Source organism: Quercus suber, unplaced genomic scaffold (assembly GCF_002906115.3).
Source record: "Quercus suber isolate HL8 unplaced genomic scaffold, Cork oak 2.0 scaffold_391, whole genome shotgun sequence".
Taxonomy (NCBI): Eukaryota; Viridiplantae; Streptophyta; class Magnoliopsida; order Fagales; family Fagaceae; genus Quercus; species Quercus suber.
The window spans coordinates 25,278-49,149 of NW_027069843.1; the positions used below are offsets into that span (position 1 = coordinate 25,278).

Sequence of the window (23,872 nt, forward strand, 5' to 3'; positions counted from 1 at the left end):
CTGGGAGAAGCCTCTTTTGTAGAGCTCGTCATTCAGTACTGTGAACTGGGAAGCTCGTTTCTGGATCTTCTTGGCTTCTTTAGGATTCGCTAGTAACCGTCCATCTTTAACGTAGGACAAAATTAGACTGATCCATCCGGAGTGGGTATGCACAGGGAAGGTTTGAAACTCTTTGATGCTAGGGGAGTTTTGTTCTTCCAGCCTCCAATTGTTTATCTTTTCCTTGTCATCCGCTGATGCACTCTATGCTACCTCTTCGGCTTCTGCATTTTGATCCTATGGGATCTGAAGAAACTCTGCGCGATCAAAGTTTCTCATCAACTGATTCATCAACTTGAGGTATTTCTGCATTCTTGTCTCATTTGCTTCAAAATCTCCTCTGACTTGCCCTATAACGAGCTGTGAGTCGCTTTTCAGCACGATATTTTTTGCTCCAAGTACTCAAGCTATTCTTAGCCTGATCAACAAAGCCTCGTACTCTGCTTCATTATTGGTTACGGGGAATTTGAGCTGGACCCCATACTTCAAAACGTCCTCTTGAGGGGAGGTAATGACAACACCCGCTCTGCCTCCTTTCTGGTTGGACGATCCATCTGTATTAATTGTCCAAAGTTCTTCCTGGTTGTCTGCATGCTTGGGGAAGGTGAATTCCGCTATGAAATCTACCAATGCTTGAGCTTTTATGGCCACCTGAGGGTGGTATTCTATATCAAACTGGCTGAGTTCAATGGCCCATTGTACCATTCATCCAACGGCCTTTGGTTTGTTCATCACTTTCCTGATGGGCTGGACTGTTATTACTATGAAAGGGTTAGCTTGAAAGTAAGGACGAAGTTTTCTTGAGGCCACTATTAGGGTGAAGGTAATCTTCTCTATGCGCGGATATCGAGCTTTAACTCCCTGAAAGGCCTGGCTGATATAGTATACAGGAAGTTGTATCTTGTTCTCTTCTTTGATTAAAGATGCACTAACTGTTGTTACAGATACCACCAAGTAGAGGAATAGGTCCTCGACTTCCTTGGAGGGACTCAGGAGCAGGGGGTTGCTTAGGTACCGCTTCAATTCTTGAAATGCTGTCTCGCGTTCTTCCGTCTAAACAAATGCTCGCTTCAGGGTCTTAAAGAAAGGAAGGCATTTGTCTATTTCTTTTGAGACAAACTTGTTGAGGGCTGCCACTCTTTCTGTGAGTGATTGTACTTCTTTAACTATCCTTGGTGAGGACATCTCGAGGATAGCCCTCACTTTTTTAGGATTTGCTTCAATTCCTCTCTACGACACCATGAAACCGAGGAATTTCCTTGATGAAACCCCAAAAACACATTTGGATGGGTTTAACTTCATGTTGTACTGTCTGAGTGTGTTAAACGTCTCGTTAAGATCTTCTAGATGATCCTCTTCCTCTTTGCTCTTGACGAGCATATCATCGACATATACCTCCACATTTCTTCCAATCTGTTTGTTGAACATCTGGTTTACCAATCTTTGGTATGTGGCTCTTGCATTTTTCAAACCAAAGTGCATGACCCAGTAGCAATAGAGTCCTTGGCTAGTAATGAAAGCAGTTTTTTCTTGATCTTCCTCAACCATCTGTATCTGGTTATACCCAGAGAATGCATTCATGAAAGTAAGAAGTTTGTGTCCGGCGGTCAAATCTACTAGCTGATCAATTCTGGGTAAGGGAAAACTATCCTTTGGGTAGGCATTGTTTAGATCCGTGAAGTCGACGCACATTCTCCATTTCCCGTTTGCCTTTTTGACCATGACGACTTTGGCCAACCACTTAGGATAGTAGACTTCTCGGATAAAATTAGCAACAAGCAGCTTGTTCACTTCGTCCATGACCGCTTTATTCCGTTCGGGGGCAAAAACTCTTATTTTCTGTTGGACGGGCTTCTTTTTAGGATCTACATTCAAGCAATGCTATATAATGTTTACTGGGATACCTATCATGTTCTCGTGGCTCCATACAAATACGTTGAGGTTATCCTTTAAGAAATTGACAATCTCTTCCTTCCTCCTTGGATTTAGATTCGTCCCTACTTGGGTCGTCTTTGCTGGATCTCCTTCGACCAACTCTATCGTTTCTAGCTTCTCGATGACCTCTGGTGTTTTATCTTCGATTATCCACATGTGGTTCTCTTTTAAAGCCAGGACTGCCTGGTAACACTCCCTTGCCAACACCTGGTCCCCTCTTATCTCTCTGACCCCCTGTTCTGTTGGAAACTTCACCTTCAGGTAGTATGTGGAAGTAGCAGCTTTCCAGCGATTGAGGGTAGGTCATCCAATGATCACATTGTAGGACAAGGGCGAGTTTACCACCAAAAAATTGTGTTTGTTGGTTACCTGAAGGGGGTAAGAACCAGCTGTGACTATCAACGTTATTATTCCACGGGGGTACACCTTGTCTCCACTGAAACTAACGAGGGGTGACTCGAAAGGATGTAGTATTTTCTAGTCTACTTTTAATTGCTGGAAGGCAAAAAGGTAGGTAATGTCTGCCGAGCTCTCGTTGTCTACCAGAACCCTCCGTGTATTGAACCCTTCGATCATGATCATAATGACCAGCGGATCGTTATGAGGTTGCTTTATTCCTCTTATCCGTCTCTGCTTCAGGGGAGGTAGGCTATGAACACTGTTTACCTACCTTTAGTGTGACTTCTTGAGGGATCTGTACGACCCTCCTGTGATTGGTCCTCCCGTGATGGTTTTTATTTCCCTTATTGCACTCTACGGACGAGGTAGATGATCTTCATCTCTTTGGGAACCTCCATGTTGGTCCTTCTTATTGTCCCTGTACTGCTAGAACCTCCCTTTTCCACGTACTTCTGTAGTTTCCCTTTCTGTATAAGTTCTTCTATCTGCTCCTTCAAATCTCGGCAATCCTCTGTGTAATGCCCATGGTCTTTGTGGAAACGGCAGTATGTCCTTTTGTCGCACACGCTGGGTGACGAGTGGAGTGGCTTAGGCCATTTAAGGTATTGTTCGTCTTTAATCTCTGTCAGAATCTGGTTAACAGGCATCACTAAAGGTGTGAACTTCATTGGTCGAAGATTTTTGTCATCTCTTCTTCTATTTCCTTCATCATTCTGTTTGTCCGCTTGATCCCTTTTTTGTCCTCTTCAATCATCTACTTTTTCCTTCTTCTCCTTTGGTTTTTCTACTCCCTCTATGGCTGTTAGAGCGTCCTCAGCGTTCATATATTTCTGTGCTTTTAAAAGCGCCTTTGCCATCATCTTGGGGGGATTCTTCGCCAAGGAGACCACAAAATCTCTGGATTTTAATCCTGCCTTAAAGGTTGTAAGTTGCACCTTATCGTCTAATTCGTCTACCTCCAGCATTCCTTGGGTGAAGCACGTTACATAGGATCTCAAAGTTTCATTTTCTCCTTGTTTGATTGTGAGCAAGTGATTAGCTGTCCTTTTTGGACGTTGTCCGCCAACAAAATGACGAACAAACGAGCTACTTAGCTACTCGAAGTTATCAATGGATGACGTTGGCAATTTGATGAACCATTTCCTTACTGCCCCTTTGAGGGTAGTGGGAAAGGAGCGGCACAGAATCTCATCAGGTGGTTGATGAAGACCTAGAGTCGTCTTGAATGTATTTAGATGATCCAACGGATCTTTTAATCCATCAAAGGGCTTGAGTTGGGGTAGACGGAACTTGGAGGGCACCAGGCACTCCTGGACTGCTACGGTAAAGGGTGAATCCATCTCTTTGACAATTCTATCCAAACTTTGATCCGTTTTTCCCTTAATAGCATTTCTTAGCTCGTCCATCTCCTTTCTCATCTCCCTGAGGAAATCTGAGTTTACCTCTTCTGGAGTGCTGGTTCGTCTCCTGTGACGGTCTTCATCATCATCCCTGTTGATTTCTGTGCGGTTATCTTCTTGTTGCAGCCACTGCCTCATTTCCTAGTTTTGCTTGGTAAGTTCCTCCACAATGGCTATGAGTGACTGAATTTGTAGGGCCAATGCCGCAGGATCTGGGTTAGTGCTGAACTAATGATGCTAAAATCGGAAGTAGAAATGTTCGTCCAGAGGGGAGTCGTCCATAGCTAATCCGAATCTTGAGACAAGTTGAAAGGAAAGTGTATGGTCACCGGTGTGGTGCCTGCCACAGAACCTCCGATGCCGTAGTTAGAATAGCTAGAGTTTGAAGAAAGTATTGTGGATGTACTAGAAATTTTTTAGTGTACCTTTTTGTCGGGTTTTGTCAATGGATATATATAGACGCTTTCTTCTTAGCCGTTGGTTTTGCTTTAATGGTGAAATCATTGTCGAAACTGTAACGCCCATGTGGGGTGTTAAATGGATAGATATACTTCCAATGGTACGAAAGTTCATTATTATTTTTGTAACGCTTCGTCATGATTGAGGGACGACAGTTAAGCCTTTGTCAAGCAGTTCCCCTAGGGCTGGGCTAACTTTGGGGTCGTCCTTGTCTATCGTCATTCTCAAGTGGACAAATATATTTTTGGGACTATCATAAATAATCAAAAGAAAAATATGACAGAGAAATGGATGAATATAAGAGGATTGAAATGGGGTCGAAGAAGTATGCCAAAGAAAGGAAGTGGGAAAGCATTGAACTCATTAGTACAGCTTACATTGCTGGTTTTATCCAGTAAAGTAATGATAAAATTATGGCCTTCTTAAGGGATAAAATTTTGGCTACATTCTTGGCTGGCTTACAGATGAAGAAGGCTGATTTTGATTGTGGGAAGCATAGGATTTCTTGAATTCAATCATATGTACAAATGCTTTATAGTATTGTAGCTGTTATGGTACATATGTAGCCAGATGTTTTTCCTTTGGATAAATTAATAAGTTATATTTGTTTTAAATCAAAATGATAAATAAACACTTCTATTGTAGTAAAAGGTGTGATGGCTTCTTGCCCAAATGTTATAAGGCACCGTAATGGATGTTTCAAAGTCGTGCATTAGTGGATCTATTTCATATCTCCAATTAAATATTATAAATTTAAAATGTATTTAATGAGCCTTAGAAACTCATTAAATAGTTTGGAGAATATGAAGTTGACATCAGAGGAAGAAGAAATCATTGCCCTTCCAAACGAAGGGCGTAAAGAAGAAATTGAGAGTTGCGCTTTGAGTTTGATTGGAAAGTTTCTTACTTGTAAGCCTTTTAATAAGAAGGCAGCGCAAGATACGTTACGAAGAGCTTGGGGAATGGATGAGGGAATGCACATTGTTGAAGTAGGGTCAAATTTGTTTCAGTTCAAATTCAAGACAAAGTTTGAGTTGGAGCGGGTGTTCAAGGGTGGGCCATGGACCTTTGATAATCAGGCTCTACTGCTGCGTAAGTGGCAGCTGGGTATGATGGCAAAGAGTGTCCGGTTTGATTTGGTATCCTTATGGGTGTAGATTTGGGATGCTCCGTTTGACATGGTTAGTCCCACGGTTGCGACAGAGATAGGTAGACGTATGGGGGTGGTAGAAAAGGTGGAAAAAAGACGTAACAAGGATGGGCAGAATTTATTTATGAGGGTTAAAGTAGCCATTCCAATAGCCAAACCAATTCGTCGAGGGGGATTCCTGGCTGGCTTAGACGACCAGAAGACATGGACCACTTTCAAGTATGAGAGACTGCCAATGTTTTGCCATTATTGTGGATTATTAGGCCATGATATTAAGCACTGTGCCAACTATTTTGGGCTGATGAAATCGGGGAAGGAAGTGCAACTTCAGTATGGAGAATGGTTGAAGGCTAGTGGGGGAAGACAACAGGTAGAGCGAACTAAGTATGGTTGGGGAGACACGGTGCCGAAGAAGGGAAGTGTTCAGTCCGAGGGGTTAGATGTGGCGGTGGCTGAAGAAGTTAACAAGGTAAACCCTAGTGTAACGAGGTTAAGTGAGAAAGGAAAGAGCAAAAAATCCGGTAACGCTCGAGTTGATGGAGATTATGGTCCGAGTTTTAAGGAAAGGGCTGAAATGTATATGGTATTAACTCTAAACGAGTTATTAGGTGATTCAAGGGAGATAAGGCTGATACATGAGGAAGGGCACGTGGGGTTAAATTCAAACAATGAGGGTAACGTTCCTTTGCATGGGACTATGCACGTGGAGGGGATGGGCTCACATGGGCCAAAGACTTCTAAAACAAGGCCCCCTTGGACAAGATTAGCTCGAATGGTTTATGGGGAAGGGAATTCAAGTCCAACTGAAGCAGCCACGGTGCTTGGGAAGAGAAGCTCATATCAGGAAGGAATGGATGTGGGTTCAGAGTCAGAAGTTCACTTGAGGAAGCGAGAGAAGATTCAGGTTGATCCAGAAGCAACGGCGGGGGTGCTTGAGCACCCTTGCCGGTCACAATGAGGCTACTAAGTTGGAACTGCCAAGGCCTTGGGAACCCTTGGACAGTTTGAAGCCTTCAAAAATTATTGAAGGATGAAGCTCTCACAGTGTGTTTTTTAATGGAGACACGACTGGACAAGAAAGGGTTTGAAAAGCATTGCAGAAAAATTACTTTTCCTAACAAGTTGATAGTGAAGAAGCCGAATTTAGGGGGAGGTCTAGCTTTATTATGGAGATCAAACATAAAATTGGATGTGGTAAACTATACTGAGAATCATATTTTGGCAAAGGTGGTAGAGGAGGATGGTTTTGTGTGGCACTTAACATGCTTTTATGGTTGGCCCGAAGCTAGCCAAAAGTGTAAGTCTTGGGCTCTTTTATCACATCTTGCCACGTTTGTTCAAGGGCCATGGCTTTGCATGGGTGACTTTAATCAATTCTATTTGCTTCAGAGAAAAAGAGCAAGCACCCACCTTCATACAAGCAGATGGAGGAGTTTGGTTCAACATTGGAGACGTGTAAGTTGATTGATATAGGTTTTCATGGTTATCAATTCACTTGGAATAACAAAAGGCCAGGAGAGTCCAACACCAAAGAAAGACTGGATCGTGCAGTGGCAAACACGGGTTGGAAGGATAGATTCCCAGCTAGTACAATAACTCATCTCCATTCTCATGCTTCAAACCATCTTCCGCTTGTCTTGCAAACCCGGACAGATCAGAGATATAGGTCTCATGGAGCATGTGGCTTTAGGTTTGACGAGGCTTGGTTACTTTGGGATGATTGTGAAAGATGGGTTGAGGAAGCATGGGTTGTAAGTGGTGGGTCAGGTTCGGCCTTATCTAATGTTCATGAAAAGATTGTATACTATGGTGCTAACCTTCAGGCGTGGGGTGCAATGAAGACACATCCGGATGTGAAGGAAATAAAGAGGTTACAAAAGCGGGTTGAGTATCCAAATATGAAGGAAACCACTGAAGAGAGTAAGGCCGAATTTCTGGAGGTTAGTAAGCAGTTAGATGAACTCCTTCTTAAGCAAGAAATTTATTGGCACCAACGATCTCGCATTCCGTGGCTTAAATATGGTGATAAAAACACCAAGTTTTTTCATTCCAAGGCATCCCAAAGACGCAGAAAGAATTTTATAAAGGGTATTGAGACCAGCAGCAAAACTGGGTGGAAGAAATGGAAGACACAGCTGGGGTGGCAATTTCATATTTTGAAAATATTTTTAAATCAGGCGGATGTGACCGGATGGAAGAATGTCTTAACACAGTGCCCCATAAAGTTACCTCAAAGATGCAGGAGTATTTGTCTAGAGAGTACAGTGCAAATGAAATCAAAGTGGCGTTGTTCCAGATGGGACCAACAAAGGCACCTGGACCAGATGGTATGAATGCTCTCTTTTACCAAAAATTTTGGCATATAGTGGGTAATGATGTGACTGCTGCTGTGTTATATTTTTTAAATTCTGATGTTTTGTTGCCTGATATAAATTATACTTATATTTTGCTCATTCCAAAAATTAAAGAGCCTGAAAGAATATCATACTTTAGACCTATTAGTCTCTGTAATGTGATGTACAAAATTATTTTAAAAGTTTTGGCTAATAGGTTGAAGACTATTCTCCCCCATCTGATATCTCCATCACAGAGTGCCTTTGTTCTTGGACGCCTGATTACTGATAATGTGTTAGTGGCCTATGAGTCCTTGCATGCTATGCATGATAAAAGATCTGGTAAAAAAGGTTCTCTAGCCTTGAAACTGGATATTAGCAAAGCTTAGGATCGGGTTGAGTGGAATTTCCAAAAGGGAATTATGTCTAAATTGGGTCTTCCTGATATGTAGGTAGATAGGGTTATGAGCTGTGTGACTTCCTCTTCTTTCTCTATTCGGATTAATGGAAAGGCGTATGGGAACATTCGTCCATCAAGAGGTCTTCACCAAGGAGATCCTCTATCTCCTTATTTGTTTCTTTTATGTGCAGAAGGGTTCTCATCTTTGCTTGCCAAAGCACAGGAGGAAGGAAGGTTGCATGGAGTGTCCTTATGCAGGAGAGCACCTACCATTTCCCATTTGCTATTTGCAGATGATTCCCTCTTATTTTGTAGGGATAATCAAGAAGAGGTGCAAGTGGTTACAGAGGTTTTACAGATATATGCTAATTCTTCTGGACAATGTATCAACTTCGAAAAATCATCAGTTTATTTTAGCAGTAACACAGCAAGGGAGCAGAGGGATAACATTAAGATGGCTTTGGGAGTGAGGGAGGTGGACAGGTTTGATACTTATTTGGGGCTACCTACTTTGGTAGGGAGATCTAAGTACCAAACTTTTTCTTTTCTAAAGGATTGAGTTTGGAAGAAGATTCAGGGTTGGAAAGGACACATGCTATCTAAAGCAGGGAAGGAAATTCTAATATAGGCGGTGGCACAATCCATTCCTACATATACTATGGGGGTATTCCAGTTACCGGTGAAGCTATGTAATGATCTTAATGTTTTGTGTGCAAGGTTTTGGTGGAGGCAGATGGGTAGTGAGAGGAAAATCCATTGGAAGAGTTGGAGGGTATTATGTCAACCCAAAAGGGAAGGAGGAATGGGTTTTCGTGATATAAGGTTGTTCAACCTAGCTATGTTAGCCAAACAAGGGTGGCATCTATTGCAGGAAAAAGACTCTTTGTTGTATGGATGTTTTAAGGCAAAGTATTTCCCACGTTGCAGCTTTTTGGAGGCTAAGGATGTGCCCAACAGTTTTTATGCTTGGAAAAGCCTTATTGTAGCACAACCGATCTTGAAAAAGGGTTGTTGTTGGAGGGTGGGGGATCGCTCTTCTATACGGGCGCTGCAAGATAAATGGATTCTGAAGTACCCCACAAATAGGATATTACATATGCCTTCAGAGGTGGACAGGGAGTTACGGGTTTGTGATCTTATGGATGGGACTAGTCATGGCTGGGACAGGGAGAAAATTGGCAGCATGTTTCACAGGGAGGAAGCAGAAGCTATATACTGCATTCCTTTGAGCAAACGTCACCCTTCGGATACCATAATATGGGTGCCCAAAAAAGATGGGGAGTACACGGTTCGGTCTAGCTACCACATTGCTAGGTTGGTGCAAAAGGAAATGCCTGGTTTTGAAGAATGCTCGGAGTCAAACACCAATGGCTTGAATTGGTCTGGGTTGTGGAAGCTTCGTATACCCAACAAAGTTAAAATTTTTGGGTGGAGAGCCGGTTATGAGATTTTAGCAACAGTAGAAAATTTAGCTAAGCGCCAAGTGTTAAAGGAAGATATATGCCAACTATGCAAGCAAGAATCGGAGTCGGTGTTGCATGCATTATGGGATTGTGCGGTGGCTAGAGACGTTTGGGCTGGGAGTCAAACTCAACTGCAAAAGAGTGGGAGTGGTCAAGGTAGTTTTATCAAATTGATGGATGAGATGATGCTCAAGTTGTTAAACGAAGAGATGGAACTTTTTCTGGTGCTAAGCTGGGTTATATGGAACCAACGGAACACTATTGTCCATGGAGGAACCTTACAGGACCCAAACAAACTGGTGCAACGTGCTATGGACCTGTTGGAGGAGTATCGTGATGCTCAGACGCAGCTTGCTATACCGAGCCAGACTGTGGTAGTGCAGACATGGACACCACCTTTTGGGTTCCAATACAAAATAAACTTCGACGCAACGGTGTTTGCTGATATTAAGGCCTCGGGTTTTGGAGTGGTTGTCCGAAATGATAAGGGAGAAGTTATGGCGGCTTTGTCTGCTAAAGGACCACCGGTGATGGACAGTGAGGAGGCGGAGGTGTTGGCAGGGCGTAAGGCATTGGAGTTTGCATTGGATTCGGGCTTCTCAGAAGTGGTATTGGAAGGTGATAACATCGGAGTCATGCGATCCATTCAGTCGAACGGGGAGAATAAATCAGGCTTAGGTCACATTTATGGAGATATCCAATGTCTAGCTATAGGTTTTAGAGGTTGGTTTGTTAGTTGTGTAAAACGTACTGCAAATTCTGTGGCACATTCGTTGGCCAAATATGCTAGACAAGTAGTTGATGAACAGGTTTGGCTGGAAGAGTCCCCACCACCTGCTCAAGAAGCCTTGTACTTTGATTCTTGCTATTTTAATGAATGAATGAAGTCTGAGTCCACTTTCAAAAAAAAAAAAATGTATTTAATGAGTAGTGTCATGTCATTTAAATTTTATTATGAGATGAAAATATGTATACTATTTAATATAAAAATAAAATAAAATTTGAATCATGAAATAGACTCTCTATTTCAAGTGAACTAATCCTAGAACCTATTCTATATTAGAGGTTTTAGTTAAAAGAATGAAATGAGCATTTTAAAACACACAATAAGAACATAGAGGATTTTATGGCATTTATTCGTCGATTGCAATTTCCATAAGAACATTCACAGTAAAGTTGCTAAAAATTATAGTTTTTAGCAACTTAAAATGCTATTTTATCTATTTTAACATCATACTTTATAATACACCTCACAACAAAGGTTTTTTTTTTTTTTTTTATTACCATCACATTAAAATATTATTTCTTTATTTTTTTTTTTATTCTTGGAGCACTTGCAACAGTTTATTTGACAATACAAAAATTACTTTATTTATTTTATTTACTTAGATGCTACCGATTTATTTTAGCTTACAATACAATAAAATAAAATTAAAATCACAATAAAATAATATACTTATTACAATAAATAATACTTCTCACTACCCAAAAAAACACTACAAATATTCTTATAAGAGCAGTGTGAACACAAAATAAAATAATATATTTACATATATATATATATATATATTTTTTTTTTTTTTACTTTTGAGCTACAGTGCACAACTATCTTTAGCTGTGCACGGTAGCTAAAAAGTCAAATTTTTTTGTTATAACTCCACTACTGCAGCTTCAAATAGCTTTTAGTGGTGCCAAAATATATTTTGGACTTTGTTAACAGTGCCAGCTAGCACCTGTTAATAGGAAAATTATTAGGTACTTCCGGAGTACTATAAATACGTGCTCCTTCCTCTCACATAAATAGTGGGTCCCACCATAAGTTTAATTGGTGGGACCCACTAATTCATGTGAGAGGAGAGAGCATGCATTTATGGTACTCCGAGAGTACACAATAATTTTTCCTATTAATAAACCAGCTATGGTTCATTTATTATTTATCACAAATCTCACTGCATTGGAAATTGGTAAAATTTTTCTTTTTAACTGTGGTTTATCATAAAATAATTTGACTTTCTTCATCTAAACTGACACACATTTAATGCATATTCAGTTTTTTCCACATCACATTTAATGCATATTCAGTTTTTTCCACATCCCTAAAAAAAGTGAATAATTTAATGCACATTTAATACACATTAACGGGTGCTGTACAGCACCTGTTAACAGCACCTAATAATTTTTTAGCTTTGGATAAATTACATATTTGGTCCCTAACGTTTACATCATATTTCAATTTGGTCATTAACCTTTCAAATGTGTCAATTTGGTTCCAGATATTTTGATATTGGGTCAAAATAATCATTGCCATTAAGTGATGGATAAAATATGCCGATGTGACTAACAATTAAAATAAAGTATAATTTCTTTTGCCACATAACTCCTGCATGGACTACCACATAAGCAGAACCTTAAAAAAAAAAAAAAAAAAAAAAAGCACTATCTCCCCGCCTTGCCAAAGAATGGAACCTCTCAATCTACCGTCACCATTAGCAAAATACTTCAAACAAAAATAAAGATATCTAAAAATCTATCAAACAACAACCCAAGAATTACTCTGACTTTCTCTCTGTCAAACTATTTTTGCAATGGCATCCTAAAACCCACAATCACTGTCCCAAAATTTATTGTCCATCATTTGATGGGGACTACCTAATATAAGAGGCGTGCAATGAAGTCATTTTGTTTATGGTTGTGAGTTGAATAGCCCAATTTCTCTGTTGGGTTTTGTTGTAAAGTTGTGGCGTGAGTACATAGAGGTGAGACTACTTGTTGGGTCTGTCACAATGAGGACTGAACTAGAGGCTTAGGCTATTTGATGGTCTCCCCTTTCTCCTTTCTTAGTGAATATTCTCTCTATCTGTCACCCCTGCTTTTTCACCTTCCATATCTGCCTTTTCAAGTTTTTTAGGTACCGATTCTGCAATGTTTGGTTCCAACGAAAATACTGGAAAAGAAACCGCTTTTTTTGTTTAGAAAAAAACTCCAATGTTGTTCTTCATCCATGTCTCCATTGATTTGGGTATTACATCTTCTTTCTTCTTCTCTTTTCTTGGAAACTCTGATGGAAATATTGGAATTTTTTTTTAACAATTACCCATTTGATTTAAAACATTTATGGACGATTGTTATTACACATTTATACTCAAGTTGGAATTTTTATGTTAGATTTTGTTTTCTATTAATGTTCATTGAATTTGTCATCAAGTTTTAGTGAGGTGGAATTAAATATATTTGTTTGAGATTTAGGGATTTTGTTTGATTTACATTTTTTTTTTAATTTATGTTGATATGGTAGTACTCGTGGTAGTCTATGTGGCATAAAAAAATTATACTTTATTTTGGCTATTAGTCACATCAGCATTTTCCATCCATTACTTAACGGCAGTGACTATTTTGACACAATATCAAAAAGTTAGGACCGAATTAACACATTTGAAAGGTTAAGGAAAAAATTGACATATGATGTAAAGGTTAANAAAAAAAAAAAAATATATATATATATATATATATAAAACTCTATACGCTCTTTTGCGTCTTCCTCTCTCTTTCTTTGTTCTGTCTTCTCTACTGCAATAACACCAGCCACCGTCAGAAAATCTAAGCCGCCACCACCACCACCATCAGAAAACCCAATCTACCACCACCACCATCAGAAAACCCAAGCCACCACCCACCACCATAAACCGAAACCCAGCCACCCACCAGCCACCATTGCAAAACCAGCTCAAAATCAAACCGATAACCACCACAGAATCCCATCTTTCAAACCCAAACCCAAACCCAAATCAACCAATAACCAAGCACACAATAAGAAAGAGAGAGATTTTCGGCCATAGCAAAAGAAAATTAAAAAAAGAAAAAGAAAAGAAGAAGCCAGAAACCGCTACTGCCCATCGCCGATCTAGACCACCGGACCGCCACTGGCGCTGATTTCAACCACCACCACAACTGTTGTCAGTTGCCGATTTCAATCCTCACCACCATTGTTGCTGAGTTTTTGAGTTAGATGAGGTAGGGAGAGAGCTCAGAGAGGAGAAGAAGAGAGGGAAAAAAAAAAAAAAGAGAGAGAGAGGAACGGCTGTAGAGAGAAGAAAAAGGGTGGAGAAAGAGGGAGAAGAAAAGTTTTTTTAAAAGTAAACAGGAGAGAGAAAGAATAAAATATATATATATATATATATTTTAAGTTTATTGCTACAGTAAGTTGTTAAAGATAAGTTGTTATTTTGTTTAAAGTATGGCAGCTTTACTGTAGACTATATTTTAGATGCTAAAATAACATTATAGCAATTAGAAAAAAATGTCAAGAGATCTCCTAAAGTTTGAAGCAATGGTCAGAACACTCCCTAAATTTTTATTTTGATCAATTTGCTCTATGAACTATACAAGCTTGCCAAATAAAGGCATCTGTTAATCTGTTTGTTAAGTGACTAACGGAAAACAATACACACGTGCGTTTCATTTAAATCAAAGAAAAAAAAAATCCACCACATTCTAATAGAGAGTGCATCGCCCTGAGTTTATGGTTCCACTGCCCTTTTTATTATCTGCCACCTATCATTGTCTATAAATCTGTAGCAATTATTGCCATCTATGGGTAAGAGGAAAGAGAGTATGCGAGCCAGAGAGAGAAACTCAGATGGGAGAGATTTACGGATTAATTTTAAGAGAGGGAGAGAGAGTTTGAGATGTGGAGATTAGATTTGGGATTAGTTCTGACATCTGAGAAGCTAAAGCTTGAGAGTTTTTGGCTATGGAGGCTATAGATTGGCTAGAAAGAGAAAAATGCAAGAGAGAGAAATTGCTATAGAGAAGCTGGAAAAGAGAGATGGCTTGGTCTTAGGAGCATGTTGAAAACACATCTATATAGTGACCTCTATTGAACACTCCTTGTCGGTAGTTAGGGTTGTAAGTATGGTGATGGTTTTGAACTTTGAGCAAGTCTAATATGTGGGCTAAGTCGAGATAATATAGATTATTAAATAAACAAAAATATTTGTCTATTTCTATTATTTTATCAATAATTTTATGAACATAACAAATTTCTCAATATTTAAAATGGCCGATTGTGATTAGTGTAATATTATTTTGTTATGTATACTTTCATTATGTAATGCATGACACATGCATGAAACTTTCATATTGCCTATCATCATCTTGTCCTTGTTAGCATCATTGTCATAGAATAATAAACTTGTTGTTGCTCCCATTATTTATAGGTCCACTACTAGTATCTTTAGATCCATACTACCTCTTTGTATTCTTGTACTATTTTTTTCCCATCTTGGGGTAAAAAACTTTATGAGTAGGGTTTCAAAAAAAAAAAAAAAAAAACTTTATGAGTAGGAGCCCTCATAAACCTTCCCAGTTAAAATGAAAAAAAAAAAAAAAAAAAAAGGCCATAAAGGGAGTTTTGATTTGTTTTTTGTTTATGTTTTCGTTTTGAGATTAAATTTTATAAGGATGTAGTGTAAAACTTATGTTTCAACCCTCCAATTACAACATGCCACATCATCTTATCATATATTTAAGAATAAACATAACCACACCACATCCAATCAATTTTAATACCCATATATAAAAATCCAACTAAATTGAAAGTTTATTAAGATGCTATTAGGAGTGGTATAATGTATTAAATTTTAAGTAAAATACTAAGAGAAATTATTGTGTACTCTCGGAATACTATAAATGCGTACTTCCTCATCGCACATGAATAATGAGTCCCACTAATTAAATTTATGATGGGACCCACCATTCATATGGGATGTAGGACTATGCATTTATGGTACTCCGAGAATACCTAATAATTTTCCAAATACTAATGTAACAATCTTTTATTGAATGACGTAAAACATGAGTTTTAGACTTCATCCTTATCAAATTTGGACTCTTTCTATTTTTGTTTTGTTTGTCTTTTTATTAAGGGGACATAAGGGAACTAATTTATACACCACTTGTTACATGATTTGTGGGTAGATTAATAACAAGGACAAAATGGGTTTATGCCCTTTTCAGGAAAATTATATAGGGAAATGTCCCCCTTCCCAAACTAAATAGAAAAATGTCCATTTTTTAAAACTCAATTTTTGATAAATCGAGTTAGGCCCTATAGTGGCGTTTTTAAGGAGCCTATAGTGATGTTTTAAAGACCTATAGTTACGTTTTTTAACTCAACTTCAATGAAATTGAGTTATAGGCAATGAAATCAACCTATAGTGGCATTTTTTTTTACCTATAACTCGATTTCTTTGAAGTCAAGTTAAAAAAAGTCACTATAGGTCCTTAAAACGTCACTATAGGCTCCTTAAAACGCCACAATAGGGCTTCAGAAATTTTATTTTCTAACTCGATTTATCAAAAATCGAGTTCTAAAAGAGGGACATTTTCCTATTTAGTTTGGGAAGGGAAACATTTCCCTATATAATTTTCCCGAAAAGGGCAGAAGCCCATTTTGTCCTTAATAACAATAAAGATTTATTAACATCCTAATCATTGTTAGTTCTTGGGGTCGAGACAAATTATCCCATAAAGTTAAGATCAAGGTACACCACTAGCTACATGATTTGCATTTGAGATAGATTAATTATAATGGAATAATAATGAATTATTAACATTCTATCATTATTAATTAGTGGGGCCCAGAAAAATAGATCTTAGAGGAATCAATCTTATTATACCAAAGAGTTCTTTGTGTTTCTTGACTTAAGCGACATCTATTGAGCTCTCCATGTCGGTAGTTTGGGTTGAAAGTGAGGTGATGGGTTTGAATATACGCTGTAAAATAAATAAAAAGATTTGTCCATTTCTATTATTTTATCAATAATGTTACAAACCCAACAAACTCCACAATATTTAAAATGAGTGATTATAATTAGTGTAGTATTATTTTTGTACTTTAGAATTTAATTATGTCATGCATGATGCATGCATGAAACTTTCATATTGCCTGTCATTGTCAACTTGTCCTTGTTGTTAGCATCATTGTCATGGTTATAATAAACTTAATGTTGCTCCCATTATTTTTTTATAGATCCACTACTAGTACCTTTAGATCCATTCTACTTCTTTGTGTTCTTCTACTATTTCCCCATCTTGGGGAATAAGAAATCCCTTTACCAAATTCCCCTCCCCCTAAGAAAAAGAGCCAAAATAACATGGAAAAAGTAGAAGACATTGTGATTGTGGGAGCTGGAATTGCTGGCCTTACAACTTCCTTAGGACTTCAAAAGTACTCTTCCTCTCTTTCTTTTATATATATATATATATGTGTGTGTGTGTGTGTGTTGACACCCCATTTTGCAACCCGCATTTAACCTCACATGGAGGGTAAAATGGTACTTTCACTTTAAAAATATGCATCTTGATTCTAGCCATTAGACTCATTTCACCAAAATGATCTTGATGTTGTAACGATTAAATCGACTGGTCATAAGCCCTAATCGGACCATTAGATTGAAAGTTATTATCAAATCAAGTTTTAATGGCTAAGATGTACTATCACAAATTGAGTCCGACTATAACACTCCTTGTCGGTAGTTAGGGTTGTAAGTATGGAGATGGTTTTGAACTTTGAGCAAGTCTAATATGTGGGCTAATTCGAGATAATATAGATTATTAAATAAACAAAAATATTTGTCTATTTCTATTATTTTATCAATAATTTTATGAACATAACAAATTTCTCAATATTTAAAATGGCCGATTGTGATTAGTGTAATATTATTTTTATATGTATACTTTCATTATGTAATGCACGATACATGCATGAAACTTTCATATTGCCTATCATCATCTTGTCCTTGTTAGCATCATTGTCATAGAATAATAAACTTGTTGTTGCTCCCATTATTTATAGGTCCACTACTAGTATCTTTAGATCCATACTACCTCTTTGTATTCTTGTACTATTTTTTTCCCATCTTGGGGTAAAAAACTTTATGAGTAGGGTAAAAAAAAAAAAAAAAAAAAAAACTTTATGAGTAGGAGCCCTCATGAATAATGATATCTTGTACTTGATTACAAGTATAGATTGAAGTAACGTTTCTACATTTTATCCAAAATAATAATAATAAAAACTTTTCTCTTTCTCTCCAATTATAATTTGTTTGGTTTTCTTATTTTTAGATGAATTTCTTTAATGTATTTTTTTATTGATGTATTAATTTTTCTATAATGAAGATAAGGTTTAAACAAAATGGGAAAAAAGAACTGTTACATTCTAAAAGAATAATTGGCAAACCGTGAGCACAAACTTGTCTAGATATAGATCTTAGAGTCTATAGAGTTTATTAGACAATGCTTAAAGTGTTACAAGTCAGAACACAAGATAATACAAGCTATAGAAAAAAAGAATTCAAATTCAGTGAAATTCGACCGATCAAAAATTAGATCCAATCGATCGAAAATTGCAAAAATGAAATTTCTACAAAATTTTATTTCAACCTAAACTCAGCTTAAACGTTTTGGGTTTCAAGTGAAACACTTCTAGTATATAAAGGAAAACCCTAACTATGTTTTCAGAGCTTTTGAGAGAATTCGGAGGTGCTCTTGTGAGATCTAAAAGGTTTTTAGAGAGAAAAGAGTGCATCTTGTGCCTCCAATTGTAGATCTAGGGTTTTTGTACCCAAAACTCTCTAAAGTCTTTTACCGGCAATATTCTTTGAAGAATCTCAAGATCCGATGTTGTAGAAGTTGCTACTACAAGATCAACAAGTGAAGATGACCTGAAACTTTTGAGTGGGATCTCAAAGTCACAAGCAAGGGTGCTTGTGTTGGTATAAATCCAAGAAGAGAAGGAGTCCATGGATTTGGAGCTTGCACGTGGTTGTGTGAGTAAGTTACCACATAAGGTCGCAATAGATTTAGGGTTAAATCTAATTGTAAAAACTTCAATTCTCTTATAGTGGATTTACTTTACCTTGAGAAAAGCTAAGTCAAATTCTCCCCAGGTTTTTACCTTGAAACGATTAGTTTCATTGGTTTTCCTAAGTCATCATATCGTAATGTTATTTATTTTCACCTGCTTTGCATGATATAATTTATTATTGTTTAACCTAGATTTGAATAATTAATCTAAGTAATCACTTAGTTAATATATTAGGTTAAACAATCTAGTTTAAGGGGTCTAAATGAACAAACAAGAACATTATTGTTACTATTATCTTTCAAAACTAATATAAAAAAAAATTAATAGAACCTTAAAATTTTTGAATTCATAAAATTTGTGCATGGGGTCTATCTAACTATAAAAGATCTTGTTCACAGGTGAAATTGTGACATTAAAAAAAAAAAAATCAAATTACAACTTATTCATACACAAAAATCCTTGAAAGGTAAACAAAATATAATGAATTTAAGATTATATTGTTAATTTTCTTACATTTAAATAACACTTAATATATATACTTGGATTGCTTTTTGTATCAAGAATGTTACAAACTTATGGGTAGAACTCACCCTTAAAAACTGGTTTGCTAAGGGAGGGTGCCAAGAGCTTATAAACACTTGGTTAAATTTATTTTTAATCCATGTGGGACATCAGGATCATAACATACCATCATGCTCTTCAGCCGACGTCCACAATCGCTCACTCGAGTGACACTGACATAATGGTAGCCCTTTCTCTTTTTAGTAGCTCCACTCACCTATTAGTTATTTTAATCTATCCTCTAGGTTGCCCCTTTCGAGATCTGGCCACAAAACCACAACTCATTTGATCCCATACTCAATGAGTTACATAAAATTACTCGGGGTGGTGGTTAGCTTTTATGCCAAAAAGTACAAACTCATTAGTAGAACTCACCATTGAAAACCAATTTGCAAGGGAAAGGGTGCCCAAGAGCTTATAAACACATGGTCAAGCTTACACTTAATCCATGTGGGACATTAGGATTATAACAAAGTACTATGTGCGTGTGCGTGTGCGTGTGCATGTGCATATATGTTTATAAAAATTTTGCCCCATTTGGAGTTAAATATGGATGCACTTACAATATACCAATAAAATTAATTTATTTTGAATGGAGTAAAAAGTATATAACAACTATCCAAATGTTTTTCATTCCAATTGCTAGATGGAGTGAACTCAGTGGTGGCAAGGAGGCTAGGCTTCACGAAACCAGCTACCATAGAGAGATCTTCCATAAGGGGCTATGTGGATTTCAATTACAGTCATGCGTTTAAGCCCAAGTCCATGTAGTTCTTTGGGAAAGGTGTTCGATTTGGTTTTGTTCCTTGTGATGATAACTCTATGTTAGGGTACTTTTTTTTTTTACACCTAATTTTATTTGAGTACCAGCTATTTATTTTCAAATACCACAAATAAGTTATTGGGTTTTCCCAAATATTTTTTGCTCTATTATTATATTAATCACAAATGTTTCATATCTCATTATCTAAATTGGGTCATGATATAAACTATCACAAAAAGCCATAATCAAAGCCAATTTTATTATCATTATTTTTAGCTAAGCCCAAAACCAGCCCTATGAACCTATTACACACATCATAATCTATTTAAAGCCCAAGAATACTTATGCTTGGTAATATTTGAAAAGCCCATGATTCAAGTCCATGGCAAAACAATTTTATCAATGGAATTCAAATCCATAATCAAAGCCCATGATTTAAACCCATGACAATTTATTTATCCAAAACCCAATTCACATTAGCAATATCAAAGCTCAATTCTCATTGGCAACATCAAAGCCCAATTTTCATTGGCAACATCAAAGCTCAATTCTCATTGGCAATATCAAAGCCCAGTTCTCGCTGGCAATATTTAAAACCCAATTTTTATTGGCAACATCAAAGCCTAATTCTCATTGGCAATATCAAAGCCCAGTTCTCGCTAACAATATTTAAAACCCAATTCTCATTGGCAATATCAAAGCTTAATTCTTATTAGCAATATCAAAAGCCCAACTTACGTTGGCACTATTAAAAACCCAAGCTAACTACTTGGCACTATTTTATCAAAAGCCCAATGTTATTAATACTTGGCAAAATACTATATCATAATTCATTTAAAAGTCCAATAATGAGTAATATTTTAGATTTTTAAACCTATTACTATAATATTATAAGCTCATGGAATTTATGAATTATTTATTCTTAAAACCCATGGCAATCATCTTATAAAAGCCCATGGAAAGTTATGATTATTTATTTAGACCCATGACATTTATTTATTTCATATCATATTATAAACTCATATTCACTATCTATCTTACATCACAACATTCACAATATTTATTTCCAAAACTCATGGTAATTATTCATCCTACATGCCCATTATGATTATCTATAGAAAAACTCATGAGAATATCACATTATTCCATTATAGTGGCTGTTACCATATTTATTTAAAACCCATGGATATTGCCTCTATTTAAAACCCATAGTAAATATTATTCTCAAGAAAATATTGGAGGTCATTAGGGAAGAACAATGCAAACACAAGATAACATGCTGATGTGTTATCAAAGAGGAAACCAAAGAACTCGGTGAAAAACTTCTCTGCCGTTCTCCAAGCGGTAATCAATCCACTAGAGAATAAAGTTGGAGTACACGAATAACAAAAGTCCCTCTAAGCCTAGTCTACTCAAAGTACTTGAGCCCTCCAAGCTCCTATACCAACTGACTTAACAAAGCCTTGTCTTCTCTAGCTCTCCGGATCACGCAATATGCCCGATTGCATCCACCAAGCCTTATTGGCTTTTTTTGGCAAATTCGCAAAGCTTCCCAAGCTCTAAAACACTCTCTACACCCTGAAAATGTGTGGGTTGTGTTTGAGTACAAATCTTCTCTCAAGGTATGACAATGGGAAAGGGAAGGAGAAGAGGCTAGAATGATTTCTCACTAAGGATAAGTAGCTTTCTCTTTAAAAGATTAGTGTGTGTGTTGTAGAAAACCTATCTAAGGTTTTTCTCTCTGAATGACCTCCTTACAATATTTGTGGATAATGAGGGTATATATAGTATGGGTGAAGGGTAAGAAAGTCACACTTAAAAATCCTCCAGGCAGAATGTTTTGTGAGTACCTCGCGGGAAAACCTTACCCACGAGACACTCGCGAAATTGATAGCCTGACAATGATCCCACCTAAATACAGGGTTACTAAGTGCTTAAATTACAAGCAAATTGGCATGGAATAAAGCCAACAAGATAGTTGATAAATTTTAACCTTACATCTACTGTTAACTCATTAACAGAAAATACCATGGCAAACAATTTGTTCAGCTGGCATATTAAAGATGACATGGCTAATAAAATAATATTGAAAAACAAAAATCTAAATAACAAGAATAAATAATATGAATAACAAAAAAATTCCAAAATCAAGCCCTCTTTGCCTCTGAATCAAATAACTCAAATCCCACAAATCACCCTCACTCAGTGGAGTCGATTCCGTACCGTACCAGCCGGTACGACCAAAATTTTTCTTACCAAAACCTAAACCGGTACAGAAACACTTTTGTTTTGTATCGGTTAAAATACTGGTCATACCGGGTTATTTCGGGCTTACTGAAGCAAATACTGTATTTCGGCCGAAAAACTTATACTGGTCCAGAACAGAAAAATCAAGACTTTTAGATCTGAAAAAAGGAAAAAAAAAAGGTTTCGCTTACAGATCTAATATTCCTAAGGCAGTAACATTCAGATTTAATTCCTTGCCGCCAAGAGTACGTTGCTGATGGTGATTCCATTTCACCTAGCTCCCTTCTTCTTCTTCCCCATACAGCCATACCAGATGCCTTTTTCTTCTATTATATTTCATTTTCCTTTTCAAATTCTTTTTACTTGTCTTTTCTCATTTTATGTGCTCAGTTTGCTAACACAAGGTTAATAAAACAATTTTATCTTTTTTTACATTTATTGTTTTGTGTGTCTAAGTCAGTGACCCATGTGAACATCAAATCGAAATTAACTCACTTTTTATTTTTCTCATTTTTCATTTCTAACGTACTTTCAGCAAAAGCTTTTCATTTTCAACTAAATAAATTGTTCTCAATTGGACTCTTATGGTAAACAGGAATTTTTGAGGTAATATTTTATGGTAAATAGAGATTTTGTGTGTGTGTGTATATATACATATATTAAATATATAAAATTGCGATAAACTTGAAACGGTACACCAGTATTGACCAGTATCTGAAATATATTGTACTAGTAGCCAAACCGGTACAGCCTCTGGTACGGTATTGACTTCCTTGCCCTCACTTCCTCTAGGACAATGAAAAATGGCAACTACTCTACTGTAACATTCTTGCATTGATGAGTGATCCAAAATAATGAGTTTATCTTCATCCTTGTCAGAGTATTCAAACGCTGTAATGTTTCCTTCTTCAATTTCTTTTTATAGAGATTATAAGCCATGATTTTGGTACCAATGTCAGGCTCGCCAATACATATTCTTCAATAACGTAAATTGAAAATCTTGGAGCTGTTTTTTGATGAGCAAAATCCCACCAGCATCGAATCAAGCAACCCAATGACCAGAAATTTCCCAAACCCAAAAAATCTAAAGTTGTTCTTTAACGAGTGATATCGGTAGATTGTTGGTGGTGGTGGGGTGCGGTTGAGATTTGTGGTATTAGATGGGTTTTCTTATAGCTTGGGTTCTGGGGTTGATGATACATTATGATTGTGTCTAATTCTTTCGAATTGTTTCAATAATTTCAAGATCTCTATAGTGTGGGTTGGTTCTGATGCTCTGTTAGGTGGCTGAGAAAACCTAGGAAATCGGTTTTCTTTCAAGCTTGGTGTTTTTATTTTTATCTTTTAATTTTTTTTCCTCTAAATAAAGAAAGGAAGGATCGATGGGTGGTGGTGGTGCTTGATCGTGGCTTTGGGAAGGGAACAGTAACTTTAGATGTGTTTGGTAGCCAAGAAACTGAAAGGAAAAAAACAAAAAAAAGGACGGATGAGACTTTTTTTTAAAAAAATGATTTTTTCTCCTTTTTTACAATTAAGAATTAATAATTTTTTTTTAAAATTTTTCTTTAAAAAAATAATTTTCGGATATGGATTTTTTTTTTTTAATGATATTGAGGTGGCTTTTTTAAATATCAATTAAATTTTTTTTAATATTATTTTATCATCCACAACAATTTTAATTTTGTTGACTGTACAAATAGTTTGCCACATATACATTTTCTATTAGTGAGTTAACGGTAAAGACTAAATTGACTGCAAGTTAAAAATATTATGGACCAAATTAACTATTACCAAAATATAGGACCAAATTGACTATAACCCTAAAATGTAGGGACTAAAATAATGTTTCCGCCTTAT

The 23,872-nt window shown here is 36.8% G+C and overlaps 1 protein-coding gene across 1 annotated transcript in view; it reads left to right on the plus strand.

The window, feature by feature from the left end:
* The window catches only part of LOC112040881 (monooxygenase 2), a 40,833-nt gene that overhangs the window by 10,172 nt on the left and 6,789 nt on the right, over positions 1-23,872 (plus strand). The gene's annotated exons all lie outside the window — the stretch shown is intronic.